At 47.2% G+C, this 27237-nt stretch overlaps 2 pseudogenes; one reads left to right on the plus strand and one right to left on the minus strand.

Moving 5' to 3' along the window:
• Positions 1–1017: 1017 nt before the first annotated feature.
• LOC149339210 (scoloptoxin SSD976-like) lies at positions 1018–12307 on the minus strand (annotated as a pseudogene).
• Positions 12308–12406: 99 nt separating this feature from the next.
• Positions 12407–18992, plus strand: LOC149339211 (uncharacterized; annotated as a pseudogene).
• The last annotated feature ends 8245 nt before the right edge of the window (positions 18993–27237 follow it).

Here is a 27237-nt window from a genome sequence, read left to right on the forward strand (position 1 = left end):
AACATTACGTTTTCGGTATCGTTTTATAACTGCCAAAGGCAAGCCTTTGGGTATATGAGGATTCCAGTTAGCAGCGTCCACTCGCAGCTCCGTAATTGCAACCCAGCGCCTTGCGTTATCGGCTGCCCGATGCTATAGGGAAGTCGCTTGTAGTAAAGGAATTGAATAAGTTGCTCTGTTGAAGTTACGAACTCGTTCAATTTAAAGTATCATGCAAACCTTAAGTAATCATGCCAGCGCCTAATGCATTCTCTTCAAAGCCACCTTCTTGTAATGAACTCATAGAAAAACCCATATAAAATCGAGGCTCGGTTGTATTATATGTTCACTACCTCTGTTCTCGCCATCGCAAGCTTGCAAAGGCCTGTGAACTTCTGTCTCTTGCACTCAGAAATGCTGAGCACATATGCCCACCGCGGTTGCCATATTGCGGCAAGTCGAGCGATGGCTGCAGATTGGGCGGCTAGGTGCAGAGCTACAAAGCCCGTGCACAAGTCAGCTTATCGCGGGGTCTGGTAGATGGCGCGCGCTTACGAAAATTAACGAAAACGGACGCGTTTTCATTTCTCGGGCAACCTGACGCGTTTACGCAAACAGCTCTCGCGCCAAAATGGGTCCTTCTGAAGCGTAAGCCGGATGTAAGTCAAAACGGCAGTCATCCTCGCTTTCAGGGTGCACTGCACCGCACAGTTTCCTGTGCACAATTTTTCGCATTCTATATGGTTTGTTTAAGCAGAAATGATAACAACATGCCCGAGGGAACATCACAAATTCCGATGCATCCTAACGCCAGTTTATTTTAGTTTTCTTATCTGCGAGCCAAACCATTTCCAGGAGCTCTTTGTCCACGATACATACACCAGTAACGGACGGTGACATTTCCACTGAGTAAGAGCCCTAGAAAATATTCTTAGATTACAGGTGCGAAACGCCGTCCACACATATCGCAGAAGTCTTCTGGATTTACGCGACAGTTTGATCAGTTGCAGCACAGCAGCTGCAGCAGGCAGTTGAAGATCATGTAAACCTACGCGACGCGGCGAACCGCTGCCAGTGTACGCCGCTGTCATGTGGGCCATCGTACTCGGTGTAGTCCGGAACCGGAGGCCACGGCGATGGCTCCAGGGAGATGGTGCAGAGCACCGCTGAGCATACGGTGCCACTGGGACAGCGGCTACAGGGCGGTCCCACTGCGTACACGGGCTTGCCTTCCACGTTGCCTTGTGGCGCATAGTTTCACACGTAGGACTGGTGCTCGTCGCTACATTGCTGATAACAACCGACGAAGCGAGTGCCCGCCCAGATCATCTGCGTAAAGTTTCTCGCATCGCCTCACCCTTTTGTTGGGGATTTAATCATCTCAGGCGGGAAGGCGATCGCCTCGTCGAACCATGTCTTTAACATTCTGTTCCAGTATAAATTCGTTATCGTTTTAATAGGCGGTCGTAGACAGACGGACTGGCCCGTCAGGGGAAATTTGCTCGTGAACCGGTCTTCGACTCGGTCGTGCAGATGATATCCTTTGCTTCCATACATGTACTGATAAGAATGGGCATAGGCGGATATCATCAACTCCTCGTCCCACTCAAGACGAAGCATGTTAGCTGCTTGAGCGAAGTTTGCAGTCTCGCCCTGCGCCACACTACTCCTGTATTTATTGAAAAGAACCAAAACATTTCCACTGACATCCTTGAATGGCAAACTGTCTTGGTCTACTAATCCAGGAATACTCTTACAGGTTTTGTGCTCGGGGTTTTTCTTTTTATAGAGACTGTTACATAGATACCTAAGCCTAGAAACAGGGGAGGGGATAAAAACAGCAGAAATCTCCGGATCGACGTAGTCATCGAAATTAAGGCTGAACCAGCACGCAAAGACCAGATGATAGAAGAGAAGATGTCGCAAATTGTGCCCTTTCGCCCAGACGTTGCCGGCGAGAAGAGAAGCGATGCACGTAGTTTATTTTTTTTTTCACGGTGACTTCCGCTAAGGGAAGCCTCAGAATTGTGTTAGAGTAGCTGCGAAACGTAGGAAGCAATAATTATTAAAGTAAGCTGTACTTATAATACCAGCCCTGCAGCCTAATTGTCATTCCCGATTTAAAAACAAGTATCATAACAATCAGAAAACGACCGCTGCAGAAAAGCACAGGGTGCACTGGCTGATATTTTGGGTGCAGGGTGCGTTCCTCCGCGCAGTGAAAGTTCACACATATACTCACTCTGCGCAGTCTGAAAAAAATGTACAAATATGCTGTCCGCAATGTCACCCGTGCTGCTTCTCGTGTCCTGAGGCTTTAAAACCCACGGTCCACAGCTCCGCCCTGCTATCTACAGCCGATTGGCGATATTAGTTCGCTGAATAAGAGGGCGGCGCTTTATACAACTACAGCCGTTGTAACACTGTTCCGGCCGCCTACCCAAAACTTGATTGCTATTAAACATGCAAGATTTGCAGGAAATTCTACTTGCAACATCTAGTTAAGTTTAACTACAAAGAGAACAAAAATCATGATTTATGGTTTCAGGCCGTTTTACGTGCCAAAGTGACTCAGGCTATGAGGGACGCCGCTGTGAAGGACTTGGGATATTTCGACCACCTGTGGTTCTCTGACGTGCACTGACATCGCACAGTTCACGGGCCTCCATAAAAATTCGACCGCCGGGGCCGGGTCGAGCCCGCTTCTTTGTGGCCAGCAACTTAGCACCGGAAGCACAGAGCAACCGCGGCGACTAAGAACGAAAATAACACTTGAGCGGTGGTCATGTTTAAGAACAGTGCGACGTACTATACGAAGAAGGCGAACAACACGTATTGGCTGTGAGCAGTTGATTTTATTTCACAAAGAGGAAAAATATAGGCTTTGATCGCCTTGGAAAGAAAAAAAGACAGACAAGCAATACGCACCGCACAACATATGGTAGAGAGAGGAGAGGCACGTACCTAGCTCGGCTGCTAACTTTTATGAGTGAAGCAAAATGGAACAAAAAAAAAAACAAAAAAGGAGAAGAAAAAGGTGTGGAGTGTTTTGTTTGGATGGTTTACTCATCGGTTCAGCAGCTGTCTGCGGTCTACACAGCTAACGAAAAGGCGAGTGGTTAGAAACTTGATTTCTATTGAGGGTTTCTAATCGAAGCGGTAGTTACATTGTAGCGAGCAAGAAACTTCAAGGAGAGGCACAAAATGCTACAAGCAATACAGGGCCGAACGAACAATATCATGCACGTAGAAAGTAGTCATAGTATAGCAGTGGATACCTCGAGTCTGTGTTGCTTTCGTTACCCTGTCTCACTGGTAAGCTCGCGTGAACGCTCCGGGAATTCGTTGGCGTCAGTCGGGGAGCGAAGGATGGCGTCTCTGTTTTGGGTGCAAACTCCATGTTTGGACTAGAGTGTGTGTATTCGGCTCATGCCGATGGCAATGAGGATGACGAAGACATGCTGTCCTACACTAGGACGTGCACATGCGACGAAAAAGAACGGGCGAAAAGAAAGCGACAATTGAAAGCTATCGCCGCTTCAATGCGGGGTCGCAGGCTTTCATCACGCAGTCGAATTACATGCGCAAGTCGTTTCTATACTCGTGTTTCCTGGCCAGAGAACACCTTCTCTATGCCTCTGCCCAGACCCTACGTGTTCCAAGTTTGATTCTTTCCTCTTACACAACCGTTTGCGGGCCGGTACGCTATGTTCTTAAGCTGCCTCACTTCGCCATCCCCGGGCATCAGCTTCAGAAAGACTTTACAGATGGTTTGTTGAAGGGGAGGCACCTGTGGCCGTCTTGCTATCTTACAGTCGCTACCGCCGCAGATTTTCAACAGACGGAGTTTATCCCGGCTGAAAACACGTCGCTTGCTTCTCTCCGTTGATTGACCGTAGAGTTCTTAAATGTTTTCGTCTTTAAGCAGTGTGAGTGCTATTAAGTGAACATCACCTTGTGCGACTCTGCTAGGCTGCCGAGTGAAGCCTACGGGCCTACAGCGAGTCGTGCACAGAAAACTTCCGCCCTCACTGAACAAAAGAAGGGAGCCAAAATCGGCGAATGCGGCGAAGCTGGTACAGTGATGGCCACAAAGGAGTTCCGAGTGCGGAGAGAGAGTGGCGCCGAAAGCGAGCGCCCCTCAGAGGCTCAGGTCACGAAGTGCGTGTCATTGGTTGGTCCAGCGCGGTACATCAAGGGATGCGAAACGTGCAGAATGCAAGGAATGTAAGAGCATAAGACCATTGCTTGTAAAAGCGTAAGAACATTGTTTGCGAGCCTTAAAGCCATGCGAAGAGAAGCGAGATTTTTAACGCTCCAAACAAAAACCATGCACGTCGGCAGCGGTGGTGGCAGAAAGCACTTCGCAGCTTATTGGCTCCTTGCCACTGGTTGCAGGTTACCAGTTTTGCATACGCCTTTCCAACTCTGCCGTTTACAATGCTGCAAATGCTGCGGAAAGTGCCAGGAATCCTGTTTGTTTTTTCTTTTTGACGATCTTTCACCATTTACGCCCGGTAAATAGAAAGATATGGTACAAAGGGACAAAACCCCTGCCTGGCATGTCTGAACACGAATCCTCCAAAATGGTGCCTACTGGAATTCTCTGAATGTGGCAACACGCATCACATGGGAAAAATTTTCGGCGCAACTGAGTCGGCAGCTAAGAGAAAAAGCTATTCGTCACGCTTCGGAGGAGCGACATCTCTGAGTTGGATGCCGAGAATTTAGCTGAGAAAGTAAAATACGTCGCCCGATCAAATGAGCTCAGCAGAATGCAGTAATTGAGAAGGTGCACAGTAGATTGTGTTTCGAAATGTAAGAAACCATTTATATGTTGCTTATTTCTCCAGTAACCTGTCACGTCAGTGCGTACGCACAACGCACGAAGCCGAGAAGGGTACTTCTGAAATTTCATTGATCTACGTCTGCCTACGAGTTGAGGTTCACCTGAAGTCCTTTTTAATTGCCTACTTTATCGCTGCCCGGAAGCTTACCTCATATGTGGACACTTCAACTTTCACCACCCCTTGTGGGGAGGCAAGAACAGAAACCTTCGTGGTAACGAGTGTGTCGATTTGCTGGACCCACTTAATGTTGGGCGTTGGCAATGACGGAACGCCAACTTGCTTCCGTCCGCCTTCTTCGTACAGTGCCCTAGACATCAACACGACCTCTAAAGATTTTTTGCGTTCGTAGTCAAAGCCTCCAGACACAGTGAGCGGTGATCACTACCTCGTTTTTGTTGACCTGATTGGTGTCAAGATATTAGGGATATGTGAAGGCCGCGAGTGACTAATTGGGATCAATACAGGGGTGAGCGTAAGTTGCTTGCTGATGACATCTTCGCCGACGCAATAAGGAGAGACGACGATTCCGCTGTGTCGTTTATGCTACCTGCGTCGTTCCCCAGTGCGAGACCTCAAGTTTAAAAACGTCTACTCGGCGAGACGGACAGCAGAGCGGCGACTCAAGTGGAGCAACGGTAAGGCGGTTTGTAAAACGAGGTTCAGTCGGCGAAATTAGGCTATTCTAGGGTACACGGAAAGGATTAGAAGTGCACAGTGGGTTTATTATTGCGCTATACTAAGTGAATTCGCGCAAACTTCTGGAATTGTATCATTCCTTGGAAGCCCCTTCTTTGGAAAACTTTGCGTTGACGATTTGCATAACCGGTCGGTATATTTATACGAAAGCCTCACATCCATTACCGAATGATCGGTGATTATTGCAGTCAAGGGAACCACTTCTTAGGAAAATCTTCTCATGATTACGATTTGCGCAACCTGACGTTACATTTATACCGTAGTCTGACATGTATTGCCGGTGAAATTGTCGATTTTTACACTCAAGGACGATTATATTGCTCCGCCGCTTTCTGCGTGGTCTTGACGCCGACTACAATGGAACTCTGTTCGTAGTGACCGAATTGTGGACTGTCCTTGTGGGACTGCACAAATGACGCTCAAGCAGTCCTGGAGGAGTCACCAACCAACGGTTAGGAAATATTCGCGAGGAACAACTACGTTATCTCCTAAATATCTTTAACCAAATTTGTAAAACAGGAGATATTCCATCAGCCTGGCTGACGCGGGTGGCGCCTGTTTCTAAACCCCGGAAAGAAGCAGGGTATATCTCTCTGTACAGACCAGTGTCGCTGATCTTGTGCATATAGAGGTTAATGGAGAGACGGGTTTACAACTGGCTGTTATGCTACTGCGCATGCGCCGTAGCCATGGCAACCGGGTTGCTCCACAGGTGCGCACTGCGTGTGCACGGCGGCGACTGTATGCGGTAGGCGATGCGCTCGGTCGTCAAACGCTTACCATGGAACGGAGAGAAGAGTCAGCCACTGCGCTAGAGCCTAGTCAAAATAGACAAGATAAAAGTTTCTGTCGTCACAACAGAATTTCTGCAGTGGTTTTCACAAAAAGCTTGTAGTAACAACAGACTTCAATAAAACGGAGAGTTGAGCTAGTTGGTGCATACTGCTGAAAAAAAAAAACAGCGTTGAGACGAGGAACAACGAAAGAAGAAGACAACAGGACTGGCGCTGGCTATAAACTGAAAGTTTATTGGAAACAACACGCAAAATATACTCATTCGACAACCAAGAGCGTATGGCAACACCAAATGATACATCAGTCACCTGTATCAAGATGCATTAGTTCACAGTCATGAACTGTTACACAGTGGGTGCTCACGCACGAGTATATGTTTTTGGGGATATGAAACGCTTCAATGATTTTCTTTGTTTGTTCATCTTTGTGTTTGTACAGGATCGTAGTTTCATCAAAAATAGGGGTACGTGATTTTTCGGAAAGATCAGGTAAGTTATTCCGGGGACTGTTTCTGTAATGCAAGGCTAAATTTGAGGACGGAGCACCTTTCAGAGAAGTGTTGTTGTGTCGGAGGCGGTAATGCACGTACCTTCCGGTTTGACTTATCTGGGTCTTTCCGCACGTGAACGGCACTCCATACAGAACCCCTTCAGCACAGGGGACAAACATGAGGGCATGTTTTATCTGGAACACTGTTTTTGTTTTTCTTCGTTTTTTTCCTCTTCCCTGGCCGTAATATCTACAATGGCGCACAATTTGACGAGCTTGTTTGGTGCAGAAAAAAAGAACATCAATACCATATCTTCTGCCTACGTGCTTTAAACTGTGTGACGTTTGGTGAATGTATGATAGAACAACGAATTTCCTTTTTTTTTCTTCCTTTTTGAAGGTTCCTGTATTTCGTGCCTTTGAACCTTTTTAAGTATATTACTGCAACCAAGTACTGGATTCCTCTGGAAAGCCCGCAATTCTTAGCCTCTGAACCTGCTGATTAAAACTTGTACTGATAGCATGCACGTATGATTTGGCAATGAAGCTCATAGGCAAGAAACTGCTCTCCCACATTTAACAACCTTTCACACTCGTCCCGCCCTTGGATGCCTAGGAAATTGAAGCCCACAAATTCTATGGGAAGCTTCTGGTATTGAGTGGGCAGCGAGCGCCAGAGACGTTCCAGTGAGTGCTGAAGTTCGGTCCGAAGTTTTGCATCCAGCCGACGCTTGACAAAGGAAAAACTGGCTCCTGGAAGGTCCATCTCGCGGCTTGTCCGGCAAGAGGAGCGGCCTACTTACGTCGTTCAATGCGTTGATGCTCTGAAATGGACTGAGGACGTGCGGGAAAGAAGTAACTTAGCGCTGTCGGTTAATTTTCTGCAGTCTCAAAAGTTGAGGCTGACTGTTTCCGATAAAGAGGGAAATTTTGTCATTCTCCCGGAAAAAACTGTTTACTGAAAAAGCCAGAGTAGTCATCGCAAAAAACTTTAAACCATTGCTTGCAAATGTTGAACAGCAAAAGCGAGAAGCCTTGAAGTTACTGGGGGAAATGAATCTACAGTTGCTCCACTCGTCTCTTGAAAATGCTAAAGAAGATTGTCTCGATGTATTTTTTTCAGCAAAAACGCACAAGCCCGATGTTCTATTCCGCTGTATGGTTACAGAGAGAGCAACATGGCAATATGAGGTGTGGAGTTTCTTACAGAAAAACTTCAGTTCACTAACAGTTGTTGATCTGTTTCTTGTGTCTAATTGCCTGGCTGTTGTTGACTATTTGAAGAGTCATCATCCGGGTTTGTGCTGTACGTTCAGCATAGATGTTCAGGACTATTAAAACTAATTTGGGCGTCAGTACAAAACGCATCTTTAGATATGTGTATGATTATCTTGTTTTTGTCGAACATGATGACTTCAATAGGCAGGGTGATGTGGTGTTAAAGATTTTTGACGAAAGCGGACACGGCGTAACTTTCACCTTTGAAAAACCTCACGACAATGAGCTACAGTTTTTAGATATAAGATTGGCAACGAAGCAAGATCACGTGTGCTGGTCCTTCCTTCAGAGATCAGAGAAGCCTTTGCTCAGTTTTCGTTCAGCGCATTCCAAGGTTGTTAAATGTGGCATATCAGTTTCTTTCTTAAGTGCTGCCATAGCCAAACCATGCGTGCATGCTATCAGTACAAGTTTTAATAAGCAGGTTCAGAGGCTAAGAAGTGCGGGCTCTCCAGATGAGGTTTTATTACTTGCTTTCAGTAAGATAAATAAAAGGGTCAAAGGCATGAAACACAGGAACCTTCAAAAAAAGAAAAAAAAAGAAATTCGTTCTTCTACCGTACATTCACCAAATGTCACACCGTTTGAAACAAATAGGCAGCAGATATGGCATTGATGTTCTTTTTTCTGCACCAAACAAGCTCGGCAAATTGTACGGCATTGCAGATAGAAAGATGAAAGAGGAAAAGAAACAAAGAAAAACAAAAAAGGGTGCCAGATAAAACATGACCTGGGTTTTGCCCCTGTGCTGAAGGGGTTGTGTATGAAGTTTGGTTTGGTTTGGTTTATTGCGGTTTAACGTACCAAGGCAACTCAGGCTATGAGGGATGCCGTAGTGGAGGGCTCCGGAAATTTAGACCACCTGGGGTTCTTTTAACATGCACTGACATCACACAGTACACGGGATTCAAGAATTTTGCCTCCATCGAAATTCAGCCGCCGCGGCCGGGATCGAACCCGAGTATTTCGGGCCAGCAGCGGAGCGCTCTAACCACTGAGCCACCGCAGGCGGGGAGTGTGTATGAATTGCCGTTCACGTTCGGGAATACCTAGATAGCACAAAAAGGAAGGTGCGTGAATAACCACCTCCGAGACCACCACACTTCTTTGAAAGGAGCTCCGTCCTCAAATTTTGCCTTGCATTACAGGAACTGTACCCGGAATAACCAATCTGATTCTTCTGAAAAATCATGTACACCCATTTTTAATGAAATTATAGTATCCGGTACACATACAAAGAAAAACTGACAAAGTAAATCAGTGAAGCGTTTCATATCCACAAAAATATTGACTCGTGCGCTAGCACCCCCTCTGTAGCAGTTTATGACTGGGAACTAATGTATCTTGATGCAGGTGATTGATGTATCACTATGGCTAATGGTGTTGCCATGCGCTCTTGGTTGTCGAAGGAGTATATTTTGCGTGTTGTTTGTAATAAACATGCAGTTGATAGTCAGCACTGGTCTTATTGTTTTCTTTCTTTGTCCCTCGTCTCAGCGCTGTTTTTTATCATAGCTGTAACAAGAGACATTTACGTAGTAACAGCAGAATTCCGTGTAGTATACAACAGAAATCTGCTACAGAACTACAGACTACAGAAAAATACTGAAAAATGACTAGAGCGCAAAAGAAAATTACTACGAAAAACAGAAAATCCTGCAGTTAGGGCAAACAACGCAGCATTTTGTCGGATTTTCTGACATGTTCGTGTCTCTTTTTTCGACTGCGAGCGGTACATGCGGGAGCAAATTACTGTTTCGATCCAGAATTTACTCTTCCGATCCAGAAATCGTCGCCTGGTACAAGGCCGGCAAGCGGAGGCAAAAGTGCTTTCGCTACGTGTATCCTGGCCTAGATAAGCTGAGCCACTGCCAAATTTTTACCCACTCAGAACCGATATTTATGCTGCATGTGCACAATAAATATAGGCCCTGTCTAGTCATTGGCTTGCCTTATAGTATGTTATTAATGAGAAAGCATTGGATGGCTCACTCTCAAGGTCATGTCCGCAGGTGTCTGCAAGAAACGGCACCATGTGGCTTCACGACCCGTCGAGTGATGTGATTAAAATAATGACGTCATATAATAAATTAGCGATAATCACGTCTTCTAATTATTATATAACCTAATTCTGGAATGATAAGACAAATTATTATAATTGCTGAAGGTATCATATGAGTATGATGCCATATCAAGTCCCGTGAGGACGATGTGATGTGATTTACAAAGTCACGTGACAACTGTGAAATGTGACATCATGCCAGGTAACGTGAAAACGCTGTGATGTGACTCGCACCACGCCAGGTAACGAAGATATAATGTGGCTTCACACCAAGTCTCCCACGTAATCCCCCATCCCAAACCCATAATCCACAGGAGCCCTTCCCCTCGGCGTCCATAGCCCGAGTCGCTTCAGGACATCAAACCCTCGTAAACCATCTAGATGTTGCTGTTGTTGTTGTGACTGAGAGAAGGATGAAGAGGAAATTGGACGGGCCTGCCTACTGGCTCGAACCAAGCCACCACCGCTGCCACGTGCAGGTAGAGGAGAGTTAAGAGACCAGAGGAAAGAGAAAAAAGGAAAGAAAAGACTCGCGTCGCAGCAACAACTGCGTCCGCCGCAGCGGATGCTGCCGAAAAAAACAGATAAAGAGGCCGAAGCCGCGCTCACCGAAGCGAGGACAGATACGAATGCTAAACCATCTAGATCAAATCCCAAGGATGGCATCACTGGCTGACCGCCGGCCAGAAATGGCTAGTGGATCGGGCTTTACGTGAAGCACTAGCCCGTGGACTCCTGGACCAGTAGGGGACCACCCTGGAAGATTTTTTTTTGTGTAATAAAGTTGTTTCCATCCATCCACTGGCTGCCCTGAGTGTAGTGGCAGTATTGGCGATTACATTCGTGTGAAAATTTCGAGCAACCGTTCGTCGTACAATATTGCGGTTGGTGCCGCACGATTTTTCTCTTCATATAGCTTAGAAGTATTAGTCAAGTTGGAAGCTAGCTTACGACAGGGGTTTGGACCGACTACATGCACCTTCAGTTCCTTATCTTAAAGCGGGGTTGAGGTGTCCAATGAGCTGACATCTCAGAACAATTGCGCCCTTTCAGAAAAAAACCTTTCCGTTCCTCAAAGCGTGCGCTTTTGCATTCCTAAATGTAAGCACACTTAAAGACAGAGGGAAAAAATGGCTGAGGCTTAACTTGGTTAAGCCTGGAGAATGCGAAGCATCATCGTGTCGCGTAATTTGGAGGCGCACAACCACAGCGACGGCGCGAGGTGGGCCCCCGTTTCTCCACTGTCGTGACGTCATCGTGTCACGTGGTGTGACGTCATGTATCACGTGATTTGGAGGCGCACAACCACAGCGACGGCGCGAGGTGGGCCCCCGTTTCTCCACTGCCGTGACGTCATCGTGTCACGTGGTGTGGCATCATCGTGTCACGTGATTTGGAGGCGGACAACCACAGCGACGGCGCGAGGTGGGCCCCCGTTTCTCCACTGTCGTGACGTCATCGTGTCACGTGGTGTGACGTCATGTATCACGTGATTTGGAGGCGCACAACCGCAGCGACGGCGCGAGGTGGGCCCCCGTTTCTCCACTGCCGTGACGTCATCGTGTCACGTGGTGTGGCATCATCGTGTCACGTGATTTGGAGGCGGACAAACACAGCGACGGCGCGAGGTGGGCCCCCGTTTCTCCACTGTCGTGACGTCATCGTGTCACGTGGTGTGACGTCATGTATCACGTGATTTGGAGGCGCACAACCGCAGCGACGGCGCGAGGTGGGCCCCCGTTTCTCCACTGTCGTGACGTCATCGTGTCACGTGGTGTGACGTCATGTATCACGTGATTTGGAGGCGCACAACCACAGCGACGGCGCGAGGTGGGCCCCCGTTTCTCTACTGTCGTGACGTCATCGTGTCACGTGGTGTGACGTCATGTATCACGTGATTTGGAGGCGCATAACCACGGTGAAGGGCTGAAGTGCTAGCTAAAGTAGTATGCTTCGCATAAAAACCATTATAAGAGGAATTCGGGGCGCGCCCCAGGGTCCCCGCACGACCTCACTGCACTCAAGTGTTTATGTTCCTAAGTCCATAACAATGGCAGCCCATTACCTCCTAGACCAGTTTACAGGACTCCGCGTTCCGTCGTGACGTCCCGTACCACTCCCTAGGGCCACCCCGGCGCACCTGCACGCCGTGCGCCATGCATGCTTCGTGTGCTGTGTGAGTGCTGGAGTTGTACGGAATTTTTTCGGCGTGATTGGTTGGTGTGCATTCCTGTTTTGCGGCCTATTTGGCCTTAAGATGTCCAACAAGTGCCATGTAGCGGTTTGTACAAACAATTATAGAACCGGGGAAAAGGTTCAGGTGTTCTCTTCTCTAAGGACGAAGTACAGCGTACGAAGTGGCTGAGGGCGATACCGGGAAAGGATTTTGTGCCTACACAGAATAAAAAGGTAATATTTTGTTGCTTTGTGCTTCTATTGCGAGTTTGAAGGGCGAAATCATTTTTTTTTGTTGCGCAGAGAGAACCGTATGCAGCAAGTATTTCTTCCTGGCTGTTCTTCTGTTTTTCGTAGTAATTTTCTTTTGCACTCTAGTTATTTTTCCGGATTTTTCTTAGTCTGTAGTTCTGCAGCAGTTTTCTGTTGCATACTACACGGAATTCTGTTGTTACTACGTAAATGTCTCTTGTTACAGCTGGGATAAAAAACAGCGCTGAAACGAGGGACAAAGAAAGAAAACAATAAGACCGGCGCTGACTTCCTCATTTTTATTTGCATGCAGCTATACGCGCAGCACTTCGAGGGATCACATCTTGAGCGGAAAACTTCGTACACTAATCCCCGGACGGGGTGAGTTCTTGAAGTTGCTTTAAAAATGCCACGTCTTCGTGAAGTATCAGTGCCTACCTTTTTTTCCGGGGTGTCCATCATGCTTATGAAAGGCAGACACATGCGCTCCCAGGCTATGATCAGACAGCAAGTGATGCCGCTGAGAAGCATCCGACCTCGCTCGTGCGATTTCCGAGTCTACAGAATCTTACCACAAGGAATAAGTTCAATGATATTTTTGCTCACTTCTTGAACTGAGGGAACGATTGAAGACAGTGTGTGTATCTAATGTGTGGACTGTTATTCATCGCCCTAACTGTACTCCGTTTTTAAACATCGTGAATGAGAGCGCTGCTATTTCTCAGTCATCTGTCACCGTATGCGATAGTTTGGAGGTGACTGCTTGTTTTGTTGGTGAATGCTTGAAGCGCTTTGGAAATTACGTGCTGCCAAATAAAGTCACGGGTATCAACACCCTTCTCGAAGTGCTGAATCGTATGCAACGCATTGAAAGCGACGAGTGTCCCTCTAATGGCCTTCCTGATATTGTTTCTTCCCATCTGGAAAAAATTTAGGAACACATCAATGACAGCAAAAAGGAGATGGTTATATTTCTGAATAAACAGGTCGCACTGCTTGTAAAATACCGTGTGCAATATTCATCAGAGACTATATAATTGCATGTACTTTGTACACTATATTCCCTCACGCACATAGGTTTTCAGGTCATCAAGCTTCATTATCTTCCCACATCTGAGCACCATAAGAAATGTGCACTTATCATTTCAGTTGTCCCACAGAATGAATCTGGACGTGATAATTTTCTAAAGTACGGCACCCACACATTTGAGCAACTAAACCAACATGGAAAGGCTGTTGTTTTAATGTTAGATGAAATCCGTATCCAGCCATTTTTTTACTACAAAGCTGGAAATATGAGTGGAGCAGCGGCAAACTCGCATGCGGCCGCAACGTCGGCACATGTATTCATGTTGCAAAGCATGCTCAGTTCTTTCCGGGAAGTTGTGCACATTCTTCCTGTGCAAACGCTGAACGTCGACTCTCTACACAGAGTGTTGAATGAAGTTATCTTGGGGCTTAAAAAATAGGTTTTACAGTGATTGCTGGTTCAGAAAATAAAGAAATCAACAGGAAACCTCTTAGCATGTTTTCTAGTCCCCCCAATCTGATAACCACTTATCCAAACCCGGGTGACACATTGCGGCCTTTATGTTGTCGATGCCGTACATTTGCTCTAGTGCATTCGAAACAATTGATTGAACCAAAAAATCCAGGAACTAACCTTTATTTCCACACAGTTTGATTTTCAACAAACGCTATGCATCATGACATTATGCAGTAGGCTTCTTTCAAAGAGCTGCACGAGCTTCACAATCTTGAAGCTTCGCACCTCCTAAAATACAGTTCTCTCATCCAAACCCCTCAACCCAAGTAACATAGAGAGAAAGAATGTCAAGCTCGCTTTGCAAGTGTTAAATGAATTTGTGGCTGAAGCATTAGATGCGCACAGGGACTTGCTAGCATTCTCACACACTAGGGAGACTGCAAATTTCATTAGGTTCATAGATCGATGGTGGAAAATTGTCAACGTTCAAACACCTTGCAAAGGGTTTCATCATCGTGTTGTGTACCAGCAGCTAATTTCATCCTTAACAGATAGTCCTAAGCTTACCTTTCTGGGTGCATTGATTACTTTGCTAGATGTGTGGCAGTTTTATAAACTCGACAACGGTACTCTCACAAAAGAAACTCTTAATGCTTGGAGGCATTCAGCCTATGCCTTGCTGGAGTTCGCAAAATACTGTATTGCCGAACTTGGGTACAAGTATGGACTTCTTGGGAGGGTGCAGACAGATGGTCTTGAACACAGATTTGGTCAATAAAGGCAAATGGCAGGAGGTTATTATCACATTAGCATCCGGCAACTCTATGAATGTGAAAGCGGACTTCTACTGCAGAACACCCTACTGGCAGTAAGCGATGATGATGTTCCGTGCACTGACACTGTTCATTCGCAGAGTGCTCCCGATCGAGTGGGTTTCGACATTACCGTAGACTCAAGACATGTACAAGATGAGTTCCCGTGCAGCTGTCTTTGGCTATGTTCCAGATTTTTGTGCGCACTCCGTTTTGAAGGTGTTAAAGTGCGACATCTGCCAGAAAAAGCTGGTAATTGAGAGAGCTGGTGATAGAGACACGGACATGCACTCTCTCATGGCGAACCTCAGTAGAGGGGTGTTGAAATTTCCCAGTGCATGTGTGGTTACCATTGTAATGCACACCGAAGTAGGTGTAAAGAATCTACTGCAGCATAAAAATGCTACAAACTTCCCAAAGATGACTAACCACAGGAACATTGTGAAGCATCGTGTGATTAAAAGCCTGCCAGAGTTGGAAGAGCTTCAGATGTGTGAAAATGGCCGAGAACTGTCCCTTGTGGTTAACATGGCAAGCGCATGCAAGCATAATCCTTAATAATTATTGCAAGGAGATCAACTACACCGCTGCTGCTGATGCCAAAGCCCATGCAAAAACACGTAAATTAAAGACACTTGCCAAGAAGTGACACTGAGAATTGATTGTTCTTTTCTGTTGACCCTTTCTTGTACTTTCTTCGAGTGTAGAAAATAAATTTATCTGCTCGTTTCTTACTTTTCTAAGCATTTTGTATTGTTACACAGAAGCTCCTGCATTCACCTAGAGAGAACGCCACGATAAAGTGTTTTTCAAACGTTCTCATTATTTAAACTCTGACTTTGTCCCCCTCCACTGCCAATTCTTGCGCATTCTAAAAAAAGAAGAGACGCGTAGCTTCTTAAATATATAGTTTATCGTAAAACCCACGCGACAAAAGGAGGAACACATACGGACAGCTTCTTGCGCGGCCTGAGCATGAGGATGCAGCGAGTGCCGGCCAGCAATCAGGGGAGGTTGAAGCGGCGCGTTACGGGCAGTGGTGACATAGCTGACATGAAGGCACGTGACGCGCAGGCCTTAAACAAGTCTAGGAGGTAATATTATGGCAGGCCTGCCGGTGGCGATGGTCTGCACGGCCGGGTCCTCCGAGCGCAGCAGGGTCTCCCAGTCCTTCCAGGTCTTGAGGTTCTCTAGGCCCCGCTGGGGAGGGTCCGCCGGGCAGAGGGAAAGGATGGGGAGGGAAGAGGCGAAGGGTTCTGGGCATAGGGCTCAAGCAGGAGTGCGGAAGGAGGGATGATAGTAGGCTAGGGTAAGGGGTGAGGGGAGTGTGTGTGTCTGTAGTCGGCGTCAGAGTGTTGCGTGTTTGTTACCAAGGGAGGGGTGGGGCGGGGGGTAGATCTAGCGTGAGGCTCTGTATGCCTGCGTCAGCTCGCTGAATTAGTGCATGCGCTCCTTCGTGAATCCCTGATACGAGGCCACCTGAGCCCGGATTAAAGAACCTCGGGCTAAAAGGTTGGCGGCCTCGTTTCCGGGATTCCCGGTGTGCTCACGCACCCATATCAGCTCCACTTGGTGGGGTGGGGGTGCATCGGTGAAGTCCAGTATGCCAAAAGCAGGGACATGGAGTCGGCCTCGAGCAAAATTTACAATCGCAGTTTTAGAGTCACTTAAAATGTACCGGGCTTCCGTGCGGGTGATTGCGAGTGCAATGGCGGCTTCCTCTGCAGCCTCTGGGGAGGTGTCGGGAGGGAGAGGTAGTGTGATGAGGGCAGATAAAGAGGAGTCCACCACAGCTGCTGTCGCTTCATCACCCGTGCAGACAGCGTCCACCCATACGGCGTCCGGCTGGGAGCCGTACGCTCGATGGAGTGACTTTGCACGGGCTCTGCGGCACTGCTCAATGTGGGGACGGGTGCATATTCCTCGGGAGCGCATTGATGAGGAGCTCCCGGTGAAGGGGTCGTGGGGTGACGAGGAGGGTTGGGTCGTTGACCGGTATTCTGTTTCCGAGGGAGCCCAGGATATACCGTCCTGTGGAGGCATGTCTGAGCCTTATGTATTGGGCCTGTCGGTGGGCCTCCATCAGTTCCCCGATCGTGTAGTGGAGGCCCAGGCTTAATAATCTGTCTGGGGGTGTGTTGAGGGGATGATGAAGTGCTACCTTGAGTGCCTTGCGGTTTAAGGCATCTAAGGCATTTATGTCGTGTTTGGATAGTTGTAGGTATGTGGTAGTGTACAGCACAAGCCTGAGGAGAAAGGCGTGAATTAGGCGACAGAGGTCGCGCTCCTTCATGCCACTATGATGTCCCAAAACCCTTCGGATGAGGTGCGATATCGAGCCTACAACCTGCAGGTGTTTCTTGAGGGTGATGATGTTTTCGCCATCGCTCTGGATATGCAGGCCCAATACATGGAGGGTATCGACCTCAGGTACTGGGTCACTATTAAGTTTTCCATCTATCCGCATAGGACGCCATGCTGCAACTCACACACCGCATTTTCGACCCGCTTCTTCCAAATCACACCAAGGCAATCTTAGTTTTCGACAGATTTTTTATCGCATTGAACATCAGGCGATGATGACTGCCCGATCCCCACTGAATGTGGGTGTGCGTACGTACACCTACATTCAAGCATTCCTCACTGACCGCACGGCTGAGATAGACTTCAGAACTCTGTCTTCCCTCTCCTACACGCTTTACAGTATCGGCACCCCTCAAGGGTCCGCCCTTTCCCCATTTCTGTTTAACATTGCCCTCATCCTCATCACCCGAAAATTGGCAACTGGTCGCCACCTGAAGAACACACTTTATGCCGACGATATCACCCTGTGGAAAACCCACGGCAGTGACGGTGGCATAAAGAACACCTTACAGGAAGCACAAACCATCATCCAAAATTACGCACGCACCATCGGATTATCATGCTCTCCAGAAAAGTCCGAACTGCTCCTGATCTCGCATAATAACCGCCCCTCCCCCGGTTCCCCATTGTCATTGACCAGATTTAAATGCCCTTAGAGTTTTCAGTAATGCGGATATGTCTTTGTTTTCATGGTTTCTCTTACATATTTTCTGTCGTGGGTGCAAGTGAAGACTGATTATAGAGCGTGTCCTTGTTTTCCTGAGCCTTGTGAGATATTCTGCGCTATTATTTAATAACAAACAAATACTCAGCCCTGAAGTTTTCTGCATCGGATCGATGCCGGCTGAATGAAGGAAAGGGGCCTGAGCTAGCTCTAGCAGCGCCGATATGCGGCCCTTCTGACTTCCGCACTTTACCCCATCGGGTGCCTACGTAGGTATTAAAGGGGTTTCCAGTGTTCCACTTGCTTAAGTAGCGACTCACGGGTGCCCCGCATGGTGAGCTCCCTGGGAACTAAAGCACTGAAGTGCTAAAAACAGCAGCCCGAGGCTGAGCAGAGCGAAATGTTATCCCTGTGAGGCGCTCGTAACCCGCGCCTTCAACCCCCCCCTTTTTGCCTTCATCGTTTTTCTCGACGCCTTGGCGCGCGCCTTCTTCCTCGCCGCTTCCCAGTCCAGGGCGAGGAAGTGCCGCCTGCCTTGTGGGTCCAGAGAAGGGGAAGCCGGGAGAACCGGGTGGCTTCGAAGGCGTTCACCAAGCCCGGCATGGAGCCGCTTGAGCAGCCGGACAGCAGTGTGGGCGCTCTCGACAAGGTTCCTCTATCTGGAGAAAGACTTGTGAAGATGACTTGCGGAAGAGTGCAAACCAGCTGCCTCCGTTCCCGGTCTAGCTGTGGGCCAGCATTAGACGGTCGTGCCGCCTGCCAATCAAGGCATTTCTGCTGCTAACGGCAATCAGCTCAAGCTGATAAAAGGGCTAAGCCCCTCTGCTTACCCCCACGAAATTGTTCGCTGTGTCAAGCTTTCCCCAGTGAATCGTCTTAACGTTATGCTTGGTCCTATTCTGCGCAATGCCTTCTTTTTGAAATCATGCCATTCTATGACCGGAATTTTGCACCCGGTGCCAGTATTCTGAATCTAAATGGGTCACGGCCAAAGCGCCTGTAATTTTGTTTCTGAGAATTCTCTATATTGTAGAGCGCTGCCGAATATTATCAAAGGAATGTTTTTTTTTCTTTTTTTCAAAATTATTAGCGGATTGCTACGCCACAGCACAAGACGATTCTGCGTTTAAATCAATAGTAGACAAACTGCATTCGTCAGTAAGCATCCGCCACTCATGTCCATAGGTGCACACCGAGAACAACCAGCTTTTAGTGTGTGAAGCTAAAAATAATATCACGAGGTAAAAAGCGCCTCCGAAAAAATGCATGACCCGTTCAATGTAACTATGCGGCGCAATAAATACAAACGGCCGCACTGCTCTGATCCGGAACAGTCTGCTTGGCGCTTCCGTACAATTCAATTTCCCTTGTCACCCAGCTCCCTTCCCAAAGCAGCCAGCCCCTAGAGACACCTGTTTATCTTTCAAAACAATATAGACGGACAGTTCAGGATCAGCATCTCCCTCTTCTTCATCACTAAGTGTATCATCCACGTTTAGCGCCGGAAGATTACAACCTCTACTTTTCTTGACGCGTCAACGCCAAGAACCGCTTTCACCGCTTCCTCAAACGTGGAAAACTTGTCAGGACGCGTCTTTGTTGTCAGTGGATCCATTCAACCCGTTAGCGCCAGACCCTGCTCCAGCAGCACGGTTGCTAGAGTGTTGCGCTCTTATTCCGATTTGGTACATATTAAGTAAACGCACTGAAAATTACCCAAAACTTCTTACGAATAAACAAGTGCATTTTATCCCAGTTCGTAGCACATTATAGAAAGCAGCTGTACTATATGCATACTCAATACGTGTGGAAACTCTTACAAGAATTCTTTCTTTTCCCTACCTTCTTGACAAGACCATTTTGTGGGAAATCTGCCATGAAGCTTTAACCGCATGAAACAAATCTGAAACTAAATGTTCATGATTTCTTGGTGATATTAAGAATTTGGAACTTTTCAGAAGCTGGCAAACTGTTGTTTTATGAATATTATATATATGCACTCTACTAATGCTTCCGAAAATTTACCAGTGATTGTCTCCAAAACCGGAACAATTTCGTGAAATGTGATAAGCTCAGAGTGGAGGCCTCTCAACGATAAAGCCAAGAGACTCGTCGTGCTCTGCAGGGCAAGTTATTTAGCGATTCACTCTTCACAAAAAGTTTGCAAATCGAAAGCTACCTTCTTAGAATTTCTGTCGCACTGCCACCACAGCAAAAAAGGTAATATGACCATCAAAGCGCCTAGATTCTATTTCAGGTTCTGCAAGTACAAGTGGTCGTATATCCGAACCAATGTATAGTTAGTTTGGCTACACCTACAGCAATAGAAGACACTGTTAACGGAGAAAACAAAAGCACATAGGCTTTGACCCGCCGCGGTGGCTCAGTTGTAAGGCGCTCGTCTACCGGGCCGGTGTACCCGGGTTCGAACCCGACCGCGGAGGCCGCGTTTCGGTGGAGGCGAAACGCAAGAGGCGCCCGTGTGCTGTGCGATGTCAGTGCACGTAAAGATCCCGAGATGGTCGAAATTAATCTGTAGACCTCCACTACGGCACCTATTTCTCTCTTTCTTCTTTTTCTCCCAGCTTCCTCTCTTCCCTTACGGCGCGGTTCAGGCGTCCGCCGAGATATGTGAGACAGATACTGCTCCATTTCCTTTCCTCAAAAACCAATTTACCACATAGGATTAAGACAGGACGTGCATGCAGTATCCTTAAAACAACCGCCTATACTTCTGCACCCAAAGTATACTCCGTTTCATACATAGCTGTCAACGCTGCCAAAGGTACGAGAGTAGTCCGCTGCAAAAAAACAAGCAAAATGTATCCGTCCGCCTCGCGTCGTGGCTGAGTGGTACGAAGCGCGCGCCTATGAGTTCATTTTACAAGATGCCAAGGTTCGACTCCCGGCTTGGCTGGTTTTTTTTCATTTCTTTTTTTATTTTTATTAAAATCATCATTAGGTAGAAAGTCGAAACTGTCAAACTCTAATGCCTACCTTGAAAAACACAGCGCTCTTTACTTGCTTCGAAGGGAAAAGGCAGTGTAGTCTATTGGCGACGGACGTGATTGCGAAGTGCTTTTCTCGGGCAATGAGCGACTTTTTAGCATGCGGCAGACAAGGTGATCTTATTCCAGTAGAGATACCTTCTTTCTTGAACCTCGCAACTGTCCGAGGGCTCACCCCGGTCACCTCGCCCACAGTTTCGAGAACTTCACGCGCAGTCTTCTCCGGGAAGTGCTTCCTTACGCTACAGTAAACGTTGACAATCACCTGCTTGCAGTCTCTAGAAATTTTCGGAGGCTTCAGCTTGGAGAATATGCGAGCAGGAGATGTTTTTAAAGCCGCAATGGGCGAAGAAAACAAGCGAGTAGGAGTAGCGGTGCCATTTTCGCATACTCGGAAACCGAAAGACGAAAGCAGACGACATCGCCGGCCGGCCTAGCTGCGAAAACCTGATACAGGAGGAGCCGAAAAAAACCCAGAAAACTAAGGCACTCTGTTTTGAAGAACATTAAAGAAAAAGCAATCTTTTTGCAAAATAAAACACCATTATCATTATACTGCAATATTAACCAACAATAACTTTAATATTGAGTTCATTACTCTTTTCACTTTCGACGCACTACATTACGATGCGGACGAGGAGCGCGAACAGGCGCCGTAGCCTTGGCTGCGTTGACAGCTGTGTATGAAACGGAGTATAGTAGCATTGGATTACTCTCCACGTGCTGATGCACAGGTAGTGCGCCCCCCAAAAAAGCACTGATGGAGTGTACGCGCTAATGAGCCATGCGGGGAAGTCGCTGGCGACAGTCTGTTTAGGGAACACAGAGCGGCGTTCTTACCTGATCAGAAAAAGCCATTTGCGTCTACCTTACGTTCCTGCACGCGAAACAATTCTTATTCTTTTTCTTCCTCTTAAAGCATGGCAATAACCCACATGGGAGATTGGCAAAGGTGTAGTGGCTTAAACAAGGAAATTTTCATAGGGGATTACGACAAAATATTAGAGCCAAGCGTGAATTTTCAAAAATGTTCAAAAATTTTCAATTGTGGGTCAGCACCCCTCTATGTGTTGTGGGGTTTTAAATAGGGGAGATAAATGCGTTCTCCCCGTTTAACCGCGGCTGACCCAGTTCAAAACCGCGCGGCCCCCGCCCCGTGGTCGCGTACGCTACCGAGCGCTCGCCTACCACGGCGGGCCTCGCTCTGCGGGAACAAAGGAACGACACACTGGCTGACACAAACAACGCATTCATTGCTATAACAACAATAACGCCAGCTAGCAACGAAATACACTGAGGAATCGATGTCCGACTCACCAGCACGGTTACAAGCGAACGTTCGCCCACGCTAGAGCAAGAGGGAAGCTCCGAGGCCGGACGGGACGCGCTGACGCGAACATGTTTCCACGCGAGGTCGCCCGTCGGCGAAGAGCGGAGCCTTACGCTCGAACGTCCACGCGCTTCCCTGGTCCCGAGCAGAAGAGAGCCGTCCCTCCCCCGCGTGCGCGCAACAAAAGGTCAATCATTCGCGGCGCTGGTGTCGCTCCGACGCGAGCGCCCTCCCCTGTTAAAGTAACACAGCTGAGAAGAGTGCGTTGCGGGGGAGCTAACCACAGTTGAGGTGCACGGCGGGAAAGCGAACCACAGGGAGGCGAGTGCATCCCCACAGTTTCATCCTTCAGTCCTCGTCCAAGTTCGCGCTGTTCTTCGGGAAAATGTCATAACAACTCGGCCAAGCACCCGCTAGTTAATTATGACTTCACGAAATCAGTGATGTCACCAATCACCAATTCCATATAATAATGACGTCACCAATCAATCACCAATTGGGTTGCCATATCGGTTCACTATGAGGCCGCCGTCTTGAATTCCTCGGAGAGAAAATTTCACAAAGAATGAAGGGGGTAGCAGACCCCAAAAAAATCTAGAAACGTCATGAGCTCTTAAAATATGGAGCAGACACTTAGGCACCTCCAGGAGGCGATAGAGTAGTGGGCTAATTTCCATACATGCAGCACATCCTGTACTTTACGTTGATAGATCTCTAGGAGTCGTCACAGCCCTCTTGGCGCAGTGGTGCATTGGTCAAGCGATTCGCCGCCGGCATTGTTCTGCCGGCCGGTCTTCTGCTGTAAACTGCGGGAACTCAAGCGAATTGCGTACTAAAGTGTCTGAGTTAAACTTCTTGCTCGCGATGTAAAAGGTAGTATTGCCATCAGCAGGCGAATGCTGTTTCGTGCATATCATGCCAGCTATTATTATCCTCTGCAGACGTCGATCAGAGGCCTCAGTGCTTCATGACCGCCTCCCCAACTGCCCACTTCAAACCTCGCCCGTATAAATGTGTTCCCTTGGCTCTACCAGGGGTGGCATGCGCTAATCGTGGTGAAATTTGCTTCGATGGTGCGTATTTTGCGCGTTGAGAAAGTTCATGACGGTGCGAAGTTACAGAATTCGCGCAACTGCGGCACTGGCCTAGGTAACCTAGGGATTACTGTAGAAACTTCACAGCGAAAATTGCGCTCCAGGGCTATCACACTGTGTTGCTGATTTCATTAAAAAATCATTACAATTTCTTTTTTTAGCGTTTTGACGTCATGAGCTTTCCTGACATCATGAGTTTTGACATCATGAGCTTTCCTCATCTCCACTGAACAGGTACCGAAAGATAACGCCCTATAGAATATTCCGCTTCTCGAGATTAGGGCTCCCGATAACTCTGCCAGTGTTAATATCGTTCGGTGCTAGCGCCAAAAGCTTTTAATTGGGTTCAGTTTGTAGGCTGCTCCATGATAACATAACTGCAACCGGTAGGTTGATTTGGTTGGTTGGTTGGCCTCAAGTAGAATGGCACATACCCACTACGGGGGAGTGGCCAAGGCACAGGCGGTGAACTGTTGGAATGATTAGGAGTTTTAGAGGAAAAGGAGTATTAATAGGGTCTAGGCTGACAGACTGGACGGCGCAACGACAGGGGACTTGTTAGCTGGGAGATCGAAGATTGGACGACGGGTTTATGTGCAAATTTGAATGCCACATATGGAATGGTTCAATTTTGTATTGACTGAAAGAGAGGCAGAATAAAAATAAGTCATAAATGAACTGTTTGATAACCATAAAAATGATAACAAATAGAAAAATAAATAAATAAAATTAATATTAACATGGGAGTCGCTTTGTTTCTAGAATAAATTTTTGAACTGCACAGCGCGCACTCCCGTTGCTTCGTCCAAGCGAAGTAGCGCCAAAGGAAAGAACAACCTCAGTGGACACAGGCAGACCCAGCTGGTGAAACGGAATTTCTAATAGGCGCCTCCTCAAACAAGAGAATCGGCGGCAGAACAGCAGGTAGTGATGCACTGTCTCAGGCTCGGCACAAAATGGGCACAGTGGAGAAACCGCCAAACCAGATCTTTGAAGGCAGAAATTTAGCAGAGGAACTCGGCATCGCAAACGCGTGAAAGATACCTCCAGTCTGCGCGAGCTCCAGTCTTTGCTACTCCAAGGGTGCAGAAGGTGCTGATATTCGGGAGATGAATTAAGCGCCGAGGCTGAAAATTCCTGAAATATTGTGTAACTGCGAAACCTCACCGCAGCTGTATATGCGTAGGTTGGCAGGACAGCAATTATTGGGGCTACAGAGAGAGACCCTTGCTAATGAATCAGCAACCTCATTTAACTGAATGCCCACGTGACCCGGCACCCAAAGCAACCTCACCGAATTTAGATGGAGCGGGATCAGCTGCTTAAAGAGTAATACCCGAGACTCAGAGGGTGATGATAATGAAGAGCAAATAGATAGAGAGTCCGTCATAACCATGACTTGGGAAACGGCAGGATCTAATTTACGTAAGGCTAGAATTAAAGCTAATAATTCGGCCAGATAAATTGGAGTGAAGACAGGGAGCCGGAGAGAAAAGGACCATCCCAATGCAGGTGAAAAAATGCCCACACCTGCCTTTTCACGCACCTGCGAGGCATCGGTAGCAATGAGAATATGAAAAGGAAAGGACCTTAGGTGGTCCTGCAACAAACCGTGAAGGAGAGGAAAGGGCTGGAGCTTGGCATTCGATGGGAAAATGTCATCAAATGCGATCTCGACTGAAAATGAGATGTTTTACAGTATATGGATATCTGTGAGCTTAATGTTTAAGGGATCGAGGAGAGACTGCACGAAACATATCTGCGGAGTATGCTAACGAGACCAGGTGACATTTAAAAAGACTGCGGGTTGACTAAGAAATATTACATTGGATGTGTGGAGAGGAGAGTCGCACAAATTTAAAAAGGTTTGAACTGTTAAAAGGGGGAAATCCGGCTAATAAAGATGGAATTCGCGCCTCAAGGTGCAGGACAATATTAGATACATATTTTGGAAGTCCCAAACAGAGGCGCAACGCCTCACGCTCCAAGAGCACAAGCGGGGGCGAAGTTTATAGGCAGGAGCTCCTGAGAATAAAACACATGCGAACTCCAAAATTGGGCGGACATACATTTTATAGATCAGCAGAAGGGTGTGCCTTCTCATGCCTGACCTAGCGCTGCAAAGCCGACGCAGGATGCCAATGGCCCGAACTCCTTTTACAGAAACTTGCTCAATGTGAGCCTGCCAGGAGAGTAGAGTCGTATATCACTCCAAGATACTTCACTGTTTGAACCTGATGAATTATATGATTTCCATAAGCAACGCAGATATTTACAGGATGAGAAACCGGGAAGACCAACAAGGCGCATTTGTTCACATTGAGGGACAGATGAATACTTCCTAACCAGTTTTTAAGAATATTGAGGTAATCGTGCAAGATCTGATATAGTGAATATCTTTTGCAGAAGGAAAAAATGCGATGTCGTCAGCGTACACGTAAGTTGTCACATTATGGATGCATGGAATGGAGCTTAGAAAGATGTTAAAAAGAACAGGAGAAAGAACTGAGCCTTGCGGTACACCTCTTGTCTGTCGAAATTTCCTCGAAGAAATCCCATTTCGGCAGCTATAAAATTCTCTGTTTTCCAGGAAAGCAAAGGTCCATGCTACGAAATAGTTTGGGAAATTAAGGTCCTGTAATCAGTGTAACAGCATCAAGCACTCGACTCTGTCGTAGGCTTTACTGATATCCAGAGTGACAAGCGTGGCATACTGTTTAGTGCTGCGAGCTAATTTAATACGGCTCTCAAGGTCAGTATGAGCACACCAAATCGAACAGCCCGGCCTGAAACCAATTTGACAAGAATTCAAGATATTATTTGCAGAAATGAAATACATGATACGACGAAGCAGGACCCGTTCCACCAATTTCACTAAATTCGATGTTAATGAAATCAGGCGTATGTTGTCAGAAGCGAAACCCTTCCCTTGTTTTTTAAGTAGTGTAACTATTTCCGCAAGACGCCACTCATGGGGTATCCATGGACCTTTAAGGAAATGGTTAACCAGAGCCAATAGGTCTTCAGGAGATTCGGTAAACAAAATTTTAATCATAGATGTAGTGATCTTATCGGGGCCAGGAGCCGCTGGTGATAGGCGCAGAACAATTTGAGAAAGCTCAGGCACAGTGACCTCTAAGAAATCACTTGAGATGCATGTGAATGTAGGTGGAGAATGAAGTGCAGATGTAAATCGACGTCCTACGCCACCCGCAATTCCCTCTGAGGCCTAAGCGATGTCAGGAGAGGATTGAACGAGGGATTCAATATTGACAGCCGGTGGAATCACTTTCCTTCTCCTCATAAAATTAAATAAGGACCGTTTACTTCCTGACTGAGAAAGATCATAATGACTTGTAATATACTCCTCCTTCGCGCGGGAGATAGTGCGCTTAAATGTTGCTGGGACATACTTATAATCCAACCAATTTTTCGGGCATTGATTTAGGAGGAGTTTCTTCCAGGCTGCTTTCCGCCGTCTATAGGCACGCGTGCATTCTGCATTCCACCAATTATTGGTGATTGCATCATTGGATCCAGTGACAATGAATTCAGACTTTTGCCTTGCGCGTTCCAACATTGTGCATATATGTGTAGCTTTGCATTCGGAACTTGTAGTGGTGTTTCGGTCTCAATCGACTGTGAGAGGTGATTTGAGAGTGTCTTTAAAGCGACCGTAATTAATGAAGGTGCGCTGTTGTCGTTCGGGAAGCGTTAATTTACACGCAACCTCGAAGCTAATCGGTAGATGATCACTGTTTGTCGCGCAGTCAACAGGCGCCCAAGACGTGACAGAGACTTCTGGGGAGTGCTCTCTTAAAATTCTTCGAGCTCTTTTTTTCTTCGAGCTCTTTCTTCGAGCTCTTTTAATATTGTTCGTTGCGAGCGCCAAAAGCTTTGAAT

This window comes from Amblyomma mixtum, chromosome 6, assembly GCF_055824585.1.
Source record: "Amblyomma mixtum isolate Tamu chromosome 6, ASM5582458v1, whole genome shotgun sequence".
Classification (NCBI taxonomy): Eukaryota; Metazoa; Arthropoda; class Arachnida; order Ixodida; family Ixodidae; genus Amblyomma; species Amblyomma mixtum.